The sequence below is a fragment of the Alexandromys fortis genome, unplaced genomic scaffold (genome assembly GCF_014885135.2).
Source record: "Alexandromys fortis isolate MF-2015 unplaced genomic scaffold, M_Fortis_MF-2015_v1.1 scaffold_229, whole genome shotgun sequence".
Taxonomy (NCBI): domain Eukaryota; kingdom Metazoa; phylum Chordata; class Mammalia; order Rodentia; family Cricetidae; genus Alexandromys; species Alexandromys fortis.
In genome coordinates this window covers 227,500-243,967 of record NW_026068122.1, presented here as the reverse complement: position 1 = coordinate 243,967, position 16,468 = coordinate 227,500, and the positions used below count along the sequence as shown (strand labels likewise).

Here is a 16,468-nt window from a genome sequence, read left to right as displayed (position 1 = left end):
TGCTCCCACTCCAGACAGACGCAGGTTAAGATCCTCTCTGGTAAGCCAGCTCATGGGCTACACAGAATATTAGAAATGGGTTAGAACAATATGTAAGAGCTAGCCAATAAGAAACTGGACCTAGCCGGGCCAGGCAGTGTTTGAAAGAATACAGTTTCCGTGTAATTATTTCTGGGTATAAGCTAGCCATGCGGGCGGCCAGGTGCCGGGGACGCAGCCCTGCCGCTCCTATTTCAACAAAGTATAACTGAAAAGAACATCATTAATGCCTGTCCAGTTTATGTATATTGTTTAGTAAGAAAAGCCGAAGTCTTGCTAGTGGCTTCAACAGCATCATCTTCCAAGGACTGTGGAGAAGGGCTTCCTATCGTCCATCTCCTTCCTAAAGCTCCCATTCGTTACATCAATGCAATGCTCACTCCCATCCACAAAATCCCATACATTCAGCAAGACCGAAATCAGACTGTGGGGGCTGGAGAGATGGATCGGTGCTTAAGAGCCCTGTCTGCTCTTCCAGAGGACTCGGTTTCAATTCCCAGCACCCATAAGGCAACTCACAGCTATCTGCAACTCTAAGATCTGATCCCTTTACACAGACATATATGCAGACAAAACACCAATGCACATAAAATAAAAATAAATTGTGAAAAACAAATCAGACGACCATCTTTGTAACATGTGAGAAACAACCATGAGACCCTTTTTTAGAAGAGAGATGGTACATAATGACCCTCAAAACCTTCTGAAATTAAAGATGGGGGTCAGGAGGTGCAGTTCAAGGGTAGAGCCCTTGCCCAAGCATGCTTGAGGCCCTAGATTCAGTCTCTCACATGCATGCAGACACACACACACACTTTTCAGAAATAGATGATTAAAAGTAGACTTTCTTTAAAAATCCTAACGTTATCCTCATTTTCATCACATAAATCATCACATCATCAGCTAGGAACCCACACCATTATACTAAATGACACCCTACATACTTAGAACATTACAACCCAGAGACCAGGATGTGACAACTAGACACAACTTCTCTCTAGCCCACTAAAGGATGACATTCTAATAACATCGCCTCTTTAGATAACACTTATGAGGCCACATGCCACTGCTAACCAATAATACTACCAGCAATAATAAAAGGAGCTGGTGGTACCCAAGCGCAGACACTGTGGCAAGCAATGCACATGCATTAACCTCACCACAACCTTACGAGGTCCCACTGCCCCACCCTCTGCATAGAACTGCCCAGAGATGCCAAGCAAGATTTGAACATCACACCTGTCATTTGCTGAATGTTGCTTCCTCATGGCACCACGATGCCAAAAGAATAACAAAAACAAACAAAAGCCAGGCACAAGCAATCAACTTAACTGTTCCAAAACCATCATGTTTCCAGAAGGTTTGCCCTATTAACAATGGGAGTCTCATTTGGTGTGGTAGAAACAAAAGCTATTTATATATTCCATAGTACTTCTACTATAGTTTTTCATTATCTACATAGAAGAAAAAGTGAGAAGGAGCTGATAAAAATAAAATCATGATGGCAGTAGAGAGTTCTTCTTAGAGCCCTGCTATTTTTACAGTGACCTTTTATCAAATGGTAATGAAAACAGTTACTGGGCCACTTGTTCTTGTCACGGGTGTTCAGACTATTTGTTCAGGATATTTCTGCATACCCATCACAGTCCTATCAGTCTCTCTAGGCCTAGACATTATATGTTTGCAGCACCGGGCTACTTTTTACTTTGACATAGGATAATATTTACAAAACAACCCAGAGACTATTTTCAGAAGAGAGATGGTACTTAAAACCTAAAAGGATATAATCTTAGAAATAAAAGATGAGGGGTGGAGGTGCAGCTTACTTAGCTGAGCCTAGTCAGTCTCTGCCCCGCATGGGTAAGGGGAGAATGAAGGAAGACTGTGGATAAAGAAACCTGCATCGGGATCTCTGTGACCTCAAGGCCAGCCTGGTCTACATGATAAGCTCTATGACAGTCAGAGCTACATACTGAGACCCTGTTTCGAGAAAGAAAAAAAAAAAAACAATAAAAATAAAGCTGCATGCATTTGCTTATTTGTTATTAACCAATTTTAACTCCAAACAACTCCTTCCTCCCCATTTTATTTCAGTCATTCTGTTGCTTTCCACCCAACATTTAGATAGCATCATAACCCATAAAAATAAGATGGGTGTAAAATTTGAAGGCTGGCATGCTAAACAGCTTGACCCAGAACACAAACCACCACTTATGTGGCTACACTAGGACAACCAATGTAAACATGTATGTTACTCCAAATACATGCAAATTTGTTCTTATTTTAAAACTTAGATCGTATCTTAGCAATTTCTTCCTTAAAAATAGCCAAGAAGCCCACTGCTTAAGATTTTTTTTAAATAAATTACTATTTTGAAAAGAAATCATACTTACCCATGCATAGCAGATAGATCAATGATATGCTATTTCCTACAGTTAAAAAAATTGTAAATGCTGCCTAGAAACAATCATTAAAAGCATTGTTATCTCCATAATATTCTCTTCGTAAATAGTAAATTGGGGGGTCTATTTTTACTAATCACCCCTAGTCAGGTATTTAATAAGAGCAGCACCAGCTCTCTTCTGGCTATGCTAGGCCAGGAAAGAAAGCAGTCGTGCCTGGGAAGTTGGTCCATCATCTCTTTTAAAGAACTGGAAAGGTGTGTGTGTAAGCATGTCTGCCTGCCCCTCCTCTCTCCCTCCCTTTTTCCTTTCCTCCCTCCCACCCTCTCCCCTTCCTTTCTTTCTTTCTTTCTTCTCTCTCTCTCTCTCTCTCTCTCTCTCTCTATATATATATATATATATATATATATATGTGTGTGTGTGTGTGCGTGTGTGTGTGTGTGCGTGTGTGTGCATATGTTTAAAAAGCTATAGATATTATCTCTATCAAGTCTTCCCCAGTGATGTGGGTCAAAGTCTCAATAACACACACACATACACACGGGGGGGGGGGCAGATAGATAGACAGACATGCCATATACTTAATCTAATATTTCTCTTTCTCAGGAAAACCCAGACTATCATAGAACCATACAACAATGAATTATCCAGCCCCCAAATGTCAATGCCAAAACTGAGAAACTCTGAAATACAAGAATCTTAGCATTTCCACAGTGGGGCCACATAGAAGACCTATTACTTTCTTATACAGTTCATAGGCATCAAGGATATTCAGACGAGAACACAACCATCTCCACTCTACATCCACAGAGCTTTCTATCTTGCCAAAGTGAATGTCTACACGCGTTTAACAATTACCTCCCTATTCCCCATTCTGGCCAGCCAATGGCAGCCACCATTCTACTTCCTGGGTGTATGAATTTTACTACTGTAAGAACTATATACCAGTGAAACCAATGTTATTCTTTTGTAAGTAGTCTACTTTCCTGAAGCAGTAACTTTGAGGTTTGTCCATGTTAAAGGATTTCCCTCCTGAGACTGAGTGATATCTCATTACATACACACCACACTTTACCATTATGAATGTTTACCATTCATCTGTCATGGCATTTGGGGTTTATCTGTCTATTTACTATTAAGGATAATGCGGTCATGATGAGACTATACAAATATTTCTTAAAGATTCTGCCTTCAGTCCTTCAATCTGGAGACTCCATTTTAACTTTCTGAGGAACCATTACACTTCTTTCCACATACCCTCAAGAATGCTTCTGACTGACAAAACTCCCAATACCAGAATTTTCTCTTCTCTGCTGTCCTCTGAACCTTCCCTCCTGCACCTGTGCCCTGCCACCAAGCGCACAGCAAACAAACCCCTGAAAAACTGCAGGAAATGGTATTTTTATGTCAATAGTTACCTTTTCACGTCCCTTGAGGTACAATCTCTCTAATTCATCTTAAGCAAGATAGGCGGGAACAGAGAAGCCCAGAAAACGTGAGAAGAAACACACCTGCCTGCCCAGCAGGTGACCCTTCTTCAATAACCCCGCACAATAACCCTGCAAGTCACAATGACTCCCACCTATGAAACCTGAGAGACATAATCCCCACGTCTCTTGGGTTTTCTACGGGCACCTGTCTGTAGTCTTCTGAGTATCTTCCTGTGCTGGAGATCGGTTATCAGCACGGACTGTTTCAGAAACAGGGACCAATTGTATAGGGTACAGAACTACTATAGAACAGACTGTAAAGTTCAAGGTAGAGCCCTAGCAGTTCATTTTTAGAAAGATACCATTTTGCATACCTATGCAGAAGGAAATAGTACAGTTCAATATATCCAAAGTAAGTTTGAATTTCAGTAAGGTTTCCATAACATTATTCCCCGAGAGACTCTTGGGCTTTGACAATACATGGTGACTTTTCTGGAACTGTCTGGAAAGGCAACAAGGTAATAGTCCACACACGTAGAACTCCGTAAACAGTGGTCTTCGTGTCTGGGGTGAGCCCTGAAGTACTGCATCTGCTTAGCATGTGAGAGACACTGAGTTCACACCTAGCACGCCTGGTGGGGTGAGGGAGCACAAACTCCACCCTCGTGACTAACAGCACCAAGATTACCCGGGAATTTATGAGAAATGCGAGTTCCTGAGCACACTGCAGCTTTGCTAACCCATAAGCTGTGGGGGGAGGGTCCAGGAATCTGTGTTCCACACAGCCCTCCTGGTAATTCTGTGTACAACAACCTGCACACTGGAGAAGTCCTGCCCAGATATCACAAAACACTTTATGTCCATATTGCTTGGGTTCCACAGGCAGGCCAGGCATGCTGGTGGAATCTGAACTCGAGGACCTCAAAAACACAAAGGAAGTGTTCTACCATGCTGTACCTCCAATGCTAATGTCCCTTTTACACACAGTTGCCTCTAAAACAAGAACAAGAGGCTCGGGGAAGTTTATTTGATTGGTTTTTGTCTTATGAGTATGCATGTTTTGACTACAGTGTGTCTGTATACCATGTTTGTGCCTGATGCTCAAGGAGGCCAGACAAGGGCGTTGGAACCCTGGAACTGAAGTTACAAATAGTTGTGAACAGTCAGGTAGGTTCTGGGAATCAAACCTGAGTCCTCCAGAGGAGAAGCATGGCTCTTAACCACTGAGCCATCTCTCCATTCCCCAAGAAGCTAGTTTCAGTATGCATCATGTGGAAGAATGCTGGGGAATCACTGGGCCAAAGAGAGTAACATGATCTGGGCAAAAGTCACACAGCGCCAGCATGAAGCACAAACCAGAACATACAAGCAGCCTATGTCTACCAGTTAACCTCCTGAAGCCGGGAGTGCCTGTGGCAGGCACTTAGTTTGGGATACACTTTGTTAGCACTTGTTAAACTTCTGTGCTCGCAACCCCTTTTACCCAAGAAATTCTTACATGATCTCAGGTACATGGGCACACAAATCAAACATTTGTTGATAATAAATCATAATTCATTTAATACCAATCCTTTTGGTGTACAGTTCTGCCAGTTATTAAAGACTAAATTTGCATACTAGCAAGATAAGTGTGTTTTCCACTTAAAGAATTAAATCTTTGCTAAATATTTGATACTGTAGGACACAGAGCACCTTCAACATTTTTTTTTACAGTTGATCAATATTTTAATTTTCTATCATTACTGAGATAAGCATGTAGTCTGAAATAGCAGAAGTATATTTAGGGACATCAGAAACTTCTGGAAGTTCTATCCCAATGCTAAGACAAAATTCATTTAATGATTTTTCTTCAGTGAAACTCCATTTATCAATACAAACAGCAGGTTTTTGGTTTGGTTTGTTTGTTTGTTTTTGAGACACGGCTTTCCTGGCTGATCTAGAACTCACTTTGCGTACCAGGCTGGCCTTGAACTTGCAGAGATCTGCCTGCCTCTGCCTCCAGAGTGCTGGGATTCAAAGCCTGGTGGTATACCACCACACCCAGCTCATAAGAAGCAGTTCTTAAGATCAAACTTCTGCCTAATACAACACAATTCAAAGACACACTAATCTAATATTTACACCATGGTCAATGGCAGTAGGAAAATTTGAGGTCTTGGTTTACAGAATTAACCCAGTATGTTTCTGTAAGAGTTGACATATTTGTACATATAGTAAAGTCACTACAACTCATACCACATAACAATCTCACATCTGAGCCAAGGTGTTTTAGATAGCATTCTTTGTACTACATGGTGAAAATCCATGGTTATAGCGATGGTGTGCAAATATCTTGGCTACATCGCACATTTGATTTTGAATTAATGTTTGATTGTCACCCATCCAGAAATCTTTTACAGCTGACAAAATTTTCGTGACTTCTACATTCGGTTATGAGACCCCATATGGTCACACAGTTTAAGAAGCAGGGCAGTAAGGCATTTCACAAAACAGTGGCAGAGATCACCTAAAAGGATGGATGTCGTTACATAAAAAGTGGGCTTCGAAGGAACAATAGAATAAGAAGGTTAAGAATAATGGTGAGGAAAAGTAAAGAATAACAGCAGCCTCTAATCTGACCAGAGAAATAAGAGAAGTGTGAGGATTCATAAATTGGCAGTTTAATAAGGTTGAAAACTATAAATTTAGAATAATAAAGAGATGAAAAAGAAAAAAAGTCAGAAGTCGCTGGAAGTTACAAGTTTTATGCATTCCAAATGTAGCCATGGGGATAAATGTCTGGAGCAGGCTTGAAGTAGAACTCCTAAGAGACAAGAGTGTTGGAAGGTTTGTCTAGATGAGGTGAATGATAGGATCTACTGTAGGAGACATGACAGCAACAATGACTGGACCATGAGTCTGGCTTTAAAGAGAACGGCAGAGAAACTAGCTGATGACAGTGTCGGTGAGGAACGGATGGGCGGGATTACAGAAGGAGCAGGGACCAGAAGATAGAATCCTGACGACCAGCAGGCAGAAACGGGGAGGGGCAAGAACACCAATGCTTGGTTATTCCCTTAACAGTGCAGGGAGATGAGCGACCTCAATCCAGGTGCCTACAAGGAAAACTGTCCTCCAGACTGAGGATGTTAGAAAGTGCATCAGTCTGAGGAAGAGCGTCAGAGGGCACACAAGCAAGATGTGGGACAGAGAAGCAAGGGAATGAACCCGAGGGGAAGAGACACACAGCTCAGTTCTAGGCCCTTTATATATTTTTTTTAAAGTCTACAGAAAGAAGACATGTTCTCTAGTCTTAAGTGAACTTCAATGTTTATTCATATGACAGTCAGGCCCATGAAACTGCACAACCAAGCTTCTTATCTTGCTGTAAAAATGTGCTTAGTTTGTTTTAAAGCTTTAGGGACTGTTATTCTTTGGGTTTGAAATGTTTCCCAAGAGCTCCTGTATCTGTTCCCTGCTGGTGGTGCTGTCTGGAGAGGTTGAGATCTCTGTAGAAGTGGCACCTAGTTGGAGGAGGTGAGTTGTTAGGGATGGGCCTGTGATGGTCACAGTCCAAACTAGCTGCTTCCACTTTCCAATTAAGGATTAAACAAAGACACTACCTCCTGCTCCTACAAACCAGGCTGAGCTGCTCTCTCAAGCATGCCTTCCTCACCATGACAGACTGAAATGTCCTGAAACCATGAGCCAAAACAACTTGCTTCTGTTCCGTATTTTGTCACAATGATGAGTAAAGTAAACACATAGAGCACACTTTCTATTCGTGCAGCGATAGCAACAGGGAGCTTAAGGATCAGTTAGGATGTACTCATCTTCAGAAGACAACTGAAGAGTGAGAACAGGTTCCGCTGATTTGTTGCTGCCAATCAATACAGAAAGGCCCAAGAAAGACCACAGCAGCCTCTCAAATGGCTTTGGAGAACTGGTCCCAGAAGCAAGACAGGAATACACATGTCCTTCTCTGAGTACACAGAACCATGCTGATTTTGTTCCTGGTGGAGCTGCTTTTAGATCACCCTTGGAAACTAAAAAGGCTTAGAGTTTTTTTTTTTTTTTACTAAAGGGAACCGTGACTGTCCACAGCCCTCAAAGCTATTGCATGCTCACAGCCCGAAAACATATTAAAATGAAATCTGCCCTGACAGTCCTCATGCCCTGAGCCCAGTTGCAACTCTTACTGTATATTCATTAATACCAAGACACAAGGGAAAGCTCCCCAGGCTCATTTACCACTGAATGCTAAGCTGGAACTCTGCACTAATGGTAGGTGGTCTCTGAGACTCATCTGTCCCACCTAAGTAGTCTGTAGATCAGAGTGGCTTGAAGCTTACTCAAGACCCATTCAATCTCCCACTAATTGCTTCCTAACTTTAATAAATTATGAGAGCTCATTAAAAGTAAAACAGGAAAAGGTTGAAGGAGCTACAAATGTACGGAGTAAAAAAAACAGATTTACCATTGAATCCTTACATTTAAAAAGATGTTAAAATATGCACACGAGTATCATACACGACATATATGCAATTTTTACAGAGAACTACAAGACAGTTCGACAAACTCACTCTTCCATGGTAAATTCCAGGGCATATTCATAACAAGAGTCAGACAGGCTTTGTTTTCAGTCACATAGTTCTATAAAAATAAACTGTCATCACAACATCCCTGCAGTAGTAAAAGGCCATATTTGCCTGCAGTTAAATCCAACAGCAGCTGCTCTATGGAAAAAGAGGGCCCAATAATTGGCTTCTTTCACCTCTGTTAATCACGAACAAAAGTGTCATTCAGTTTCAAAATGGACAAAATGCTCCAATGGATGGTCAGCTAGCTGAGCCAATGGGGTGGAATAACAATAACCCTGTAGCATTTTCCTTTTTCCTTTTGTTTGGTCTTTCAAAGCCCTTAATTAAGACCTGCACAAAGCACCCCTCCAGGCTTTTCTCAATGAGGCATTACATGCCTGTTTTCTAGTATTTAAAGAAAAAAAAAATGGCAGGGATTTTCTGAAACACATTAAACAGAATACACAATTTCCATTTATTTGCAACTGAAATACTGTTAAAATTTTAGAGCTTAAATATTATCATAAGTAACAAAGCAAGTTCTTTTTATTTCGGGCTTGGGACAGGAGGGTGAAAGAAGGGTTGGTTAGAAGCAGTGGGAGGGCAGGGTCAGGGGCTAGCGAGGGGAGTGCCAACCCCAAAGTATTGTTCAGCCATTTCTCCAGAAATAAAAACTGCGAGCAGCCATAATTTAGAAAGATCTAGAGCCGTCTTCTCAACATTTCAACGACTTAACACACACGAATGGAAAGAAATAGCAAAATATACGAGACAGTCTTACAGCAAACAACTAGATGACTGAAATAAGGGAGATTCAAGCTGGAATCAAAGCCTCTTCTTAGAAACTCATTTCTTTAAAAAAGATTACATAAAGTATTTTTAGAATTAAAAATGCTCTATAAGAATAGTGTATGAGTCTATAATTGATTTCTTTTTCTGTCCTAGCCTGAACAAAGATTCATCTAATTATGGTGGATAAGAATCAGAATGTCTGAGCTTTAAAAATATCCATGGCCTAATTAACTTTTCATTATCCAATTTTCTTTTTGCACAGATTAAAAAAAGGGCTGTTGTGTACGTTTTTAAATGCTCTGAAATATAATCTTTCCGGGTTGTAGGCTGTTCTGAAAATACCAACTCCTGCCCATAATTTGCCACCCCCGCCCCCCAATATCCTGAATGACAGCTTAATGTGACAGTTTCCTTGCCACAATTCAGCAAAGGGGAGTGGCAGGTAGAGTTCTCAGAGAACAAACACCTAACAAAGCCATCATTCTGGGGAGTTACCTTCAATCTGTCAATCTAATCCGTCAAGTGGAATGTGCCCCGCTATTCTCTTGTAAATGTGCTTATTTCAAACAAGGCAGAACCTGGCAGCTGCCCTGCAGAAGACTAAATGACCCAGCTCAAATGTCACCTCAGCTGGGAAGGCTTCCCAGTCCCAAAGCAGAGTGAGTCCCTCGGCCTCCTCTTGTTCCCACAGACCTCGGTCCATGATTCTGTATGGTGCTCTCATACTAATTCTTTGTGTACTCATTTTGTCTTCTTCATTGGTAACCACATGACCAACGGACACTTAGGAGCTAGTGTCAGGGAAAAGGGCACAGGCCCTAGAATCAGAGAGAATGGGTTCAACTCCTGGTTAGAAACTATAAAACATGGCCTTGGATATACACTACTAATGTATTTAGCTAATTAAATGTTTTATAACAGTGGCTCGCTTTATTTAAAGGGCATAAAGACCTCTCCAATACAGTCGAGATGATCAAGTGAACTAACAAGTGTATGCTCTGAGTTTAAGGCCTGGCACATATGAAGACCCTGGTTCCAATTAAACCAGGAAGCTCTGTCCTTACTTTTCCCCTTGTCTGCCCTTGAAGACAGCAATACACCCGAAAGAACACCAAGCACATACTTGTTGATGGTATAAACTCTGGCTCAGCAGGTTAACTTATAAAATTTCTCAAGTAAAAGACAATTTCCAAATGTCATACTTCTGTGCCCTTCAATTTCTTCAACATAGATCAGTACACATGTTACATGCAAGAGAAAAATAAGAGCAACAAAGAGCTAAAGTCAGGAAGCAAGCAAGAGCTAAAGACCCCAAGTAAGATCTGATTCAAGCTCGTGGATGATTAAAGCTAAGGACCGAGCCAAATGTTGACTGTAGTGACGGCTACAATTACATTTTTGCTCTAGCTCACATGCATATTTCCTCAAGAGTACATCAAATCTTCTTTTTTGTTTTGTTTTGTTTTTAAGGATAACCAAGGCTCATCCTTTCTCCAAAGAAACACAGCAAACTTTTTTTGCAAGTTTGAGGCTCTAACTCAAGGCTTTGTGAAAGCTAAGCAGGCGCTTTACGGGCAGCTGCTAGTGTTCGAGTTAATGGACATCGATGGTCCGTATCGTCCTCCTCATCTTCCCACTGGTACTGCACCACACATGTGCTCCAGACCTACATCCTGTGGTTCTGTGATTACCGTCACTGTTCCCCGTAGTGCTTGCAAGAGTCAAAGCCACTGGTATTAAGAAATTAAAGAGTTTGGGACATGAACAAAAAGTAAAGCAAAAATCACTGTTTTCTTAATGCGTCTTTCAAAGACCTTAGCATTAAGTACAGGAACATTTGATTATATGTAGCAATTCCGCTACGCCCTAATTTAATGAAATCATTACTACACTAAGACCATCATTGCATTAAAATAAATCATTTGGAGTTTTGTTAACTAAAAAGAAACTGCAGAAACAAAGTGAACTTGCTGTGCAATTTATTCATTGTGCAACTCATTCCATGAATCTGATTTAAGTATTAAAACCGTAAATACATATTTGCATTTGAAAACTCAAGCATCTCACGCTGTTTTTCAAGGAGACTAAGAAAGCAATAGTGAACCAACCACTGTAGCAAGGCCTCTGAGGACAGGGGGTTTACTTTTCTTCTACACTCTATACAAGCCAGAGACCAACATATGACTTTTCTCCCTCAAATTCAACTAAAAGGAAGGTCATCCCATGTGAATGCTTTCTTTCCAGGGATCAACAAGGAAAGGAACTCACCTAGCTGATGCTATCTGACCAGCATAAGTAATTAAGTTGTTAACAGGTCAAACTGCTTACAATCCTCTTCTAAGACAGGGTTCTCAGCATGTGGGTCACAACCCCTATAGGCCTGAATGACCTTTTCACATGGGTCGCCCACGACCATCAGAAAACACAGATGCTTCCATCACGATTCATAACAATAGCAAAGTTACAGTTATAAAGTAGCAAAGAAAATAATTTTATGGTTGGGGTCACCACAACATGAGAACTGTATTAAAGGGTCACAGCATTAGGAAGGCTGAAAACCACTGACCTAAGAAGAAGATGGCTCTGCCATCTTAACACTGTCCAGATAGTTCTTACAACTGTCAAATGACCAATGCTTACTTAAATTCAAAAACAAACAAAAACTCATGACAGTATTAGAACAGTTTATTTCAACCATGTATGAAATGTCTCATCGATGAGGTGGGTTGGAACTTACTACTTAAAGAATTCAAGGGCTGGCCAAATGGCTCAGCTGAAAAGTGCAATCTGAATTCAAACCCTGGAACTCGCAGGGAGGAAGGAGAACCTACAAGCCGTCCTCTGACCTCTGCACAAGCGTAGCACATATGCAACCACACACACGCATGTGCATACACCATCAAGCATTCAACAGGTAGGTGTAAGGGAAAAATGTGATTCAAGTAACAGACATCTGTAGGCTGGACATGTTAAGTACATTAAAATTACTTTTGAAGGATCCAATAGTAGTACTCCCATTATCCTCAGATTCACTGCCATGATTTCAGTTATCCATGGTCAACCATGGTCCGAAATCATTAAGTGGACAGTTCGAGAAGTGAACAACTCGCCCTTACTTTTTTAAGTTCTTTGGCCACTCATGGTAGAACGATAAACTTGACCCATCCTGTCCAAGACATAGGGATCATCCCACTGTCCACAGGAGTCAAACCATTTCGTCGCATAACAGACAGGTAATGGGACTGACCTCTACTAAACAATGGCTTATGCTTCAACTCTCACATACACGCCTCTCCTACCAAGTACTAGGTCTGTAGGAGAAGCTAAAAGCTCCTGATTTAATATGGATAGGGAGAAAAAAATCGCATGCTGTGGTGAGAATCTGTGAAATTATAACAGACCAAAAAGGAAATTCATTCAACATTTGCTGTCAGCTATCCAGCTGCAAAAGTTAAAGTCACAATGCCATGACAGGGGCCTGGCTAAAGAGAAAAGGCACTAAACGTGTGTAGGTTCACATGGGAATGTGTGTGTAAATGTGCGTGTACCCTATTATATCTTTAGAGGTTCCTACTCTGCTTCTTCTTCAACCCGTAAATGGGTGGAGTTCTTTATGCTGAGGAATAATCTGTAAAGATGTGTCTCTGGCTAAGGCCTCTACTGATAGGTTTAATAAAAACCTGAACGGCCAATAGCTAGGAAGGAGAGGATCCACAGCTAACCACTGGGCTGAATTCCTGAGTACAATTGAAGAGAGGGAGGAGCAACATGAATAAGAAGTTCAAGACCATGATGGGGAAACCCACAGAATCAGGTGACCTGAGCTAATGGCAGCTCACCAACTCTGGACTGACAGCTGGGGAACCTGCATGGGACTGAACTAGGCCCCCTGAATGCAGGTGACAATGGTGTGGCTTGGACAGCATATGGAGCCTCTGGCAGTGGGACCAGGATCTAACTGTAATGCACAAACCAACTTTGTGGAGCGCATTCTCTATGGAGAGATATCTGGCTCTGCCTAGGCAGGAGGGAAGGAGGAGGCTTGGTCCTATCTCAAGGAGGTGATGGGACAGATTTAGTTGACTTCCCAGGGGAGGCCTTACCCTCTCTGAGGAGCAGATGGGGGGGGGGGGGGGGGGTGGAAGATGGGGAGAGCAGGAGGAGAGGAAGAGGGGGGCTAAAATTGATATGCAAAATAAAAATAAATAAAATAAAAACTTTTAGCACTTGGCATTGTTTCTATTGAGAGCACCTAATTATCCCGAGCACACCGCTGTTGTCCCCCTACCTTCACCCCATAGGAAATGGAGCGCTTAATATCCTTGAAGGAAACTGAAGTGGCACAGGCCTTGTAACTAAAACTATGCTGTAAACATAAAACCTAAAAAGTAATATTGAACAACCCTTACAACCTGTCTACAGAGACATGGCTACTACTACTTGAAACAGAGTCTTGGGTAGAATGAAGACTTGTTTTTGTTTTTTTAAAAAAAAAGAATACTTTTAATTTTTCCTGGCAGAATACTTTCCTGGCTGAAAATACACTTTCAATCCACAAACTTCAACTCTGAGAATCAAACGGAATTGGAATTAAACTCATTGCCATACAAAATTATTTTCAGAAAACAAATGATCTCTTCTCCATCCCTTGCGTTCAGGCCATAAATGTAACAACTATATTTTAGAACTAAGCAAAATGAAAACTACCTCTTTGGTAACCCTAAATATAACCCTAAATATAAACCTCTTTGCTGTTCATAAAATAACATCCAGTGAATGGGATAACATGTAATGATCTTGTCTCTACCATATAACTAGGATTTCACGTTACGGCCTTACAAAAATAGCTCTTACAAATCCTAAAAGTTTTCACATTCAAACTGAAGTGTTTTGTGAGTCAAAAAGCTGTTTTAAAGAATCTAGTTTTATGTCCAGAGTTGGCATAACTTCTCACTTAAAATTAGGAAATAACAAATTCTCAAATCAAGGCCTTCGGGAACTGTTTAGTGCTATTTAGCCATGAAAAGCACCTTGAGACGAATGCCTGGCAGACACCGCTACCCTCAGGAACAACCACCCACCAGCCATCACTTACGAACCAAGGCCTCAGTCACTATGTCAAGGGTAGAAATTATGATAAAGACAGCTCTGGACACTGCTGGGCTTGGAACTGCTCACTGAGCAGTCACGTTCTTCCAAACAAACTAAACATTTAAGAGGCTAAAGGGCAGTGGAGGCAATTATTGGAGGAAATTTCTAACTAAGCCAGAAAGGAATAATTAAGTCTTTGCATGGTAAATCACATCACCGGGGTTAGCAATGAAGTAATCAAGTGTAAATGGTGACAAAGCCCATCCGTACGACTCATGAAAGGGAACTGAGGTTGTGGGTAATCTGGACAATTGTTGCTTAAATACCACAAAAATTAGTGCTTAAAACTTCATTCACTCACCCTATCTCTTTACAAATGTGTGCACCTTTTGTGGGAGGCAAAAAAAAAAAAATGGTTAATCTAGCAATTAAGGCAAATATCCTGAGCCATCAGAAGCAAAACTGCTACTAATTCACAGGCAGAGAGACCCACAGTGCCTAGACTGGGTGCTCAGTAATGAAGCATTGCCATCAGTAAATAGGAAGTGAAGGGGTGCTCCATCCAGAAGACACGACTGTGGCCATTCAAAATGGTAGACCTAACGTAGACCTAAAGTATTGTACTTCCTCTGTTTCAGAACACATTAATGTACATGCACGAACATACACACACACACACACACACACACACGACAGAAACAGACAGAGAGTCACACAGAGACACACAAAGGCAGGAAGTTGGGGAGAAAGAGGGAAGCCACTTACACAACAGCTGCTCAGTAACAAATCAACTTCAGTGATGCTCTCAGGGAGCAAAACAATGTTGACCCTGAAGCCAAAGGTGCAGAGCCTTTGGCTCCACAGCCACACATTTGTTGCCTCACTTCAGAGTGTGTTTCCTACTCCCACTTAAACGGTAAAATCAAGACTAAGACTCCAGGACTCTAAACAGTATGTTTCTTACCACTCATGTTTGGAATACTTTAAGGCTCACGGGAGGCCGCAAAAATACGACAGGAGTCCCTATAAATCTTTCACCTTGCTCTTGCCAATGAGAATTTTACATGTCCATAACCCAGTAGCTAAACCAAGAAGTCTACTTTGGTATAATATATTTCCCAAACTAGGGCCTAACGAGGTTTGACTAGTTTTATATGCCGTATTTTTTTTTCTTTTTGCAGTACTAGGGACCCAGATAGGCCTTCATGATGACATACGTCAAACAAGTGTTCTACCACTAAACTCTAACCCCGAGCTTTTAAAACAATTTTTGTTTTGCTTTTTTTTTTTGTTTTTGTTTTTCAAGATAGGAACTCCCTAAGTAGTTCAGGCTGGCCCCCTGCCTCCACAGTGCTGGGATTAAAGGCATGTGCCACACACTGCCTGACTTCAATGATTGTTTTTTATATTGAGACATGGTCTATCTAAATTTCCCAGGCTGGTCTTGAACTCACTATGTCGCACAGCAGGCCGCAAACTGACCATCTTTTTCGTATTAGTCTCCTGAGTAGCTAGGATAATGGGCCTGCCCCACAGCAAAGCTAGAGATGCTCATTTCTTAACTCACATGTATACTCACAATACTGCCATGTCCATCATCCCGAGGGAATGCCCCACCCCCATCACGCCATCTCTTCCCTAACTGTAGCTGCCATGGATTTGTTCTCCGTCGCTACACTTTTGTCCTTCAACCCTCGAGCATCTAACCCCCTGCTCTTGAGATCCACCTGTGTGCTCGCATGTACCGGTTCCTTCACTCCTGTCTGATGCTCTTCCACTAGTTTTCCTTGCTACACGGATTCGGATTCCTTACATATTTAAATCAAATTGTTGCTGCCGCACGGAGAATAACTTTTCTTTCCTTAAAGCAGAAAAGGGAGAATTGTTCAATGTCACCACATTGGAGGAGGAACAAGGAGGTCCCGTGACTCCGCACATCAACTCTGGCATCGTAACGTGAGGCTGGGATTTCCAGAGAGGGCACAGCTGAGCAGTGCCAGCCAGGGGAGCTCCAGCAAGATGGTCTGGGAGAAAAGGTCCCTCCCCTCTGGCTGGCACCTGGCCTCAGCAAGAGTCCTAGGGATATTTAGGGAGAAACTTTATAATATATTGCTTTTCCAGTGTTGAAGATGGATTCATATTCCCAGAGATGTTG

General features: G+C 41.6%; 1 protein-coding gene and 1 long non-coding RNA gene across 3 annotated transcripts in view; one reads left to right on the top strand and one right to left on the bottom strand.

Moving 5' to 3' along the window:
- LOC126490432 (uncharacterized) overlaps positions 1-149 on the top strand; it is a 2,820-nt gene extending 2,671 nt beyond the window's left edge. Inside the window, exon 2 of the long non-coding RNA XR_007589187.1 lies at positions 25-149. This is a non-coding gene — a long non-coding RNA (uncharacterized lncRNA). The remainder of the gene's footprint in view (positions 1-24) is intronic.
- Positions 1-16,468, bottom strand: part of Lgr4 (leucine rich repeat containing G protein-coupled receptor 4) — a 102,278-nt gene that overhangs the window by 68,731 nt on the left and 17,079 nt on the right. The window lies entirely within an intron of this gene.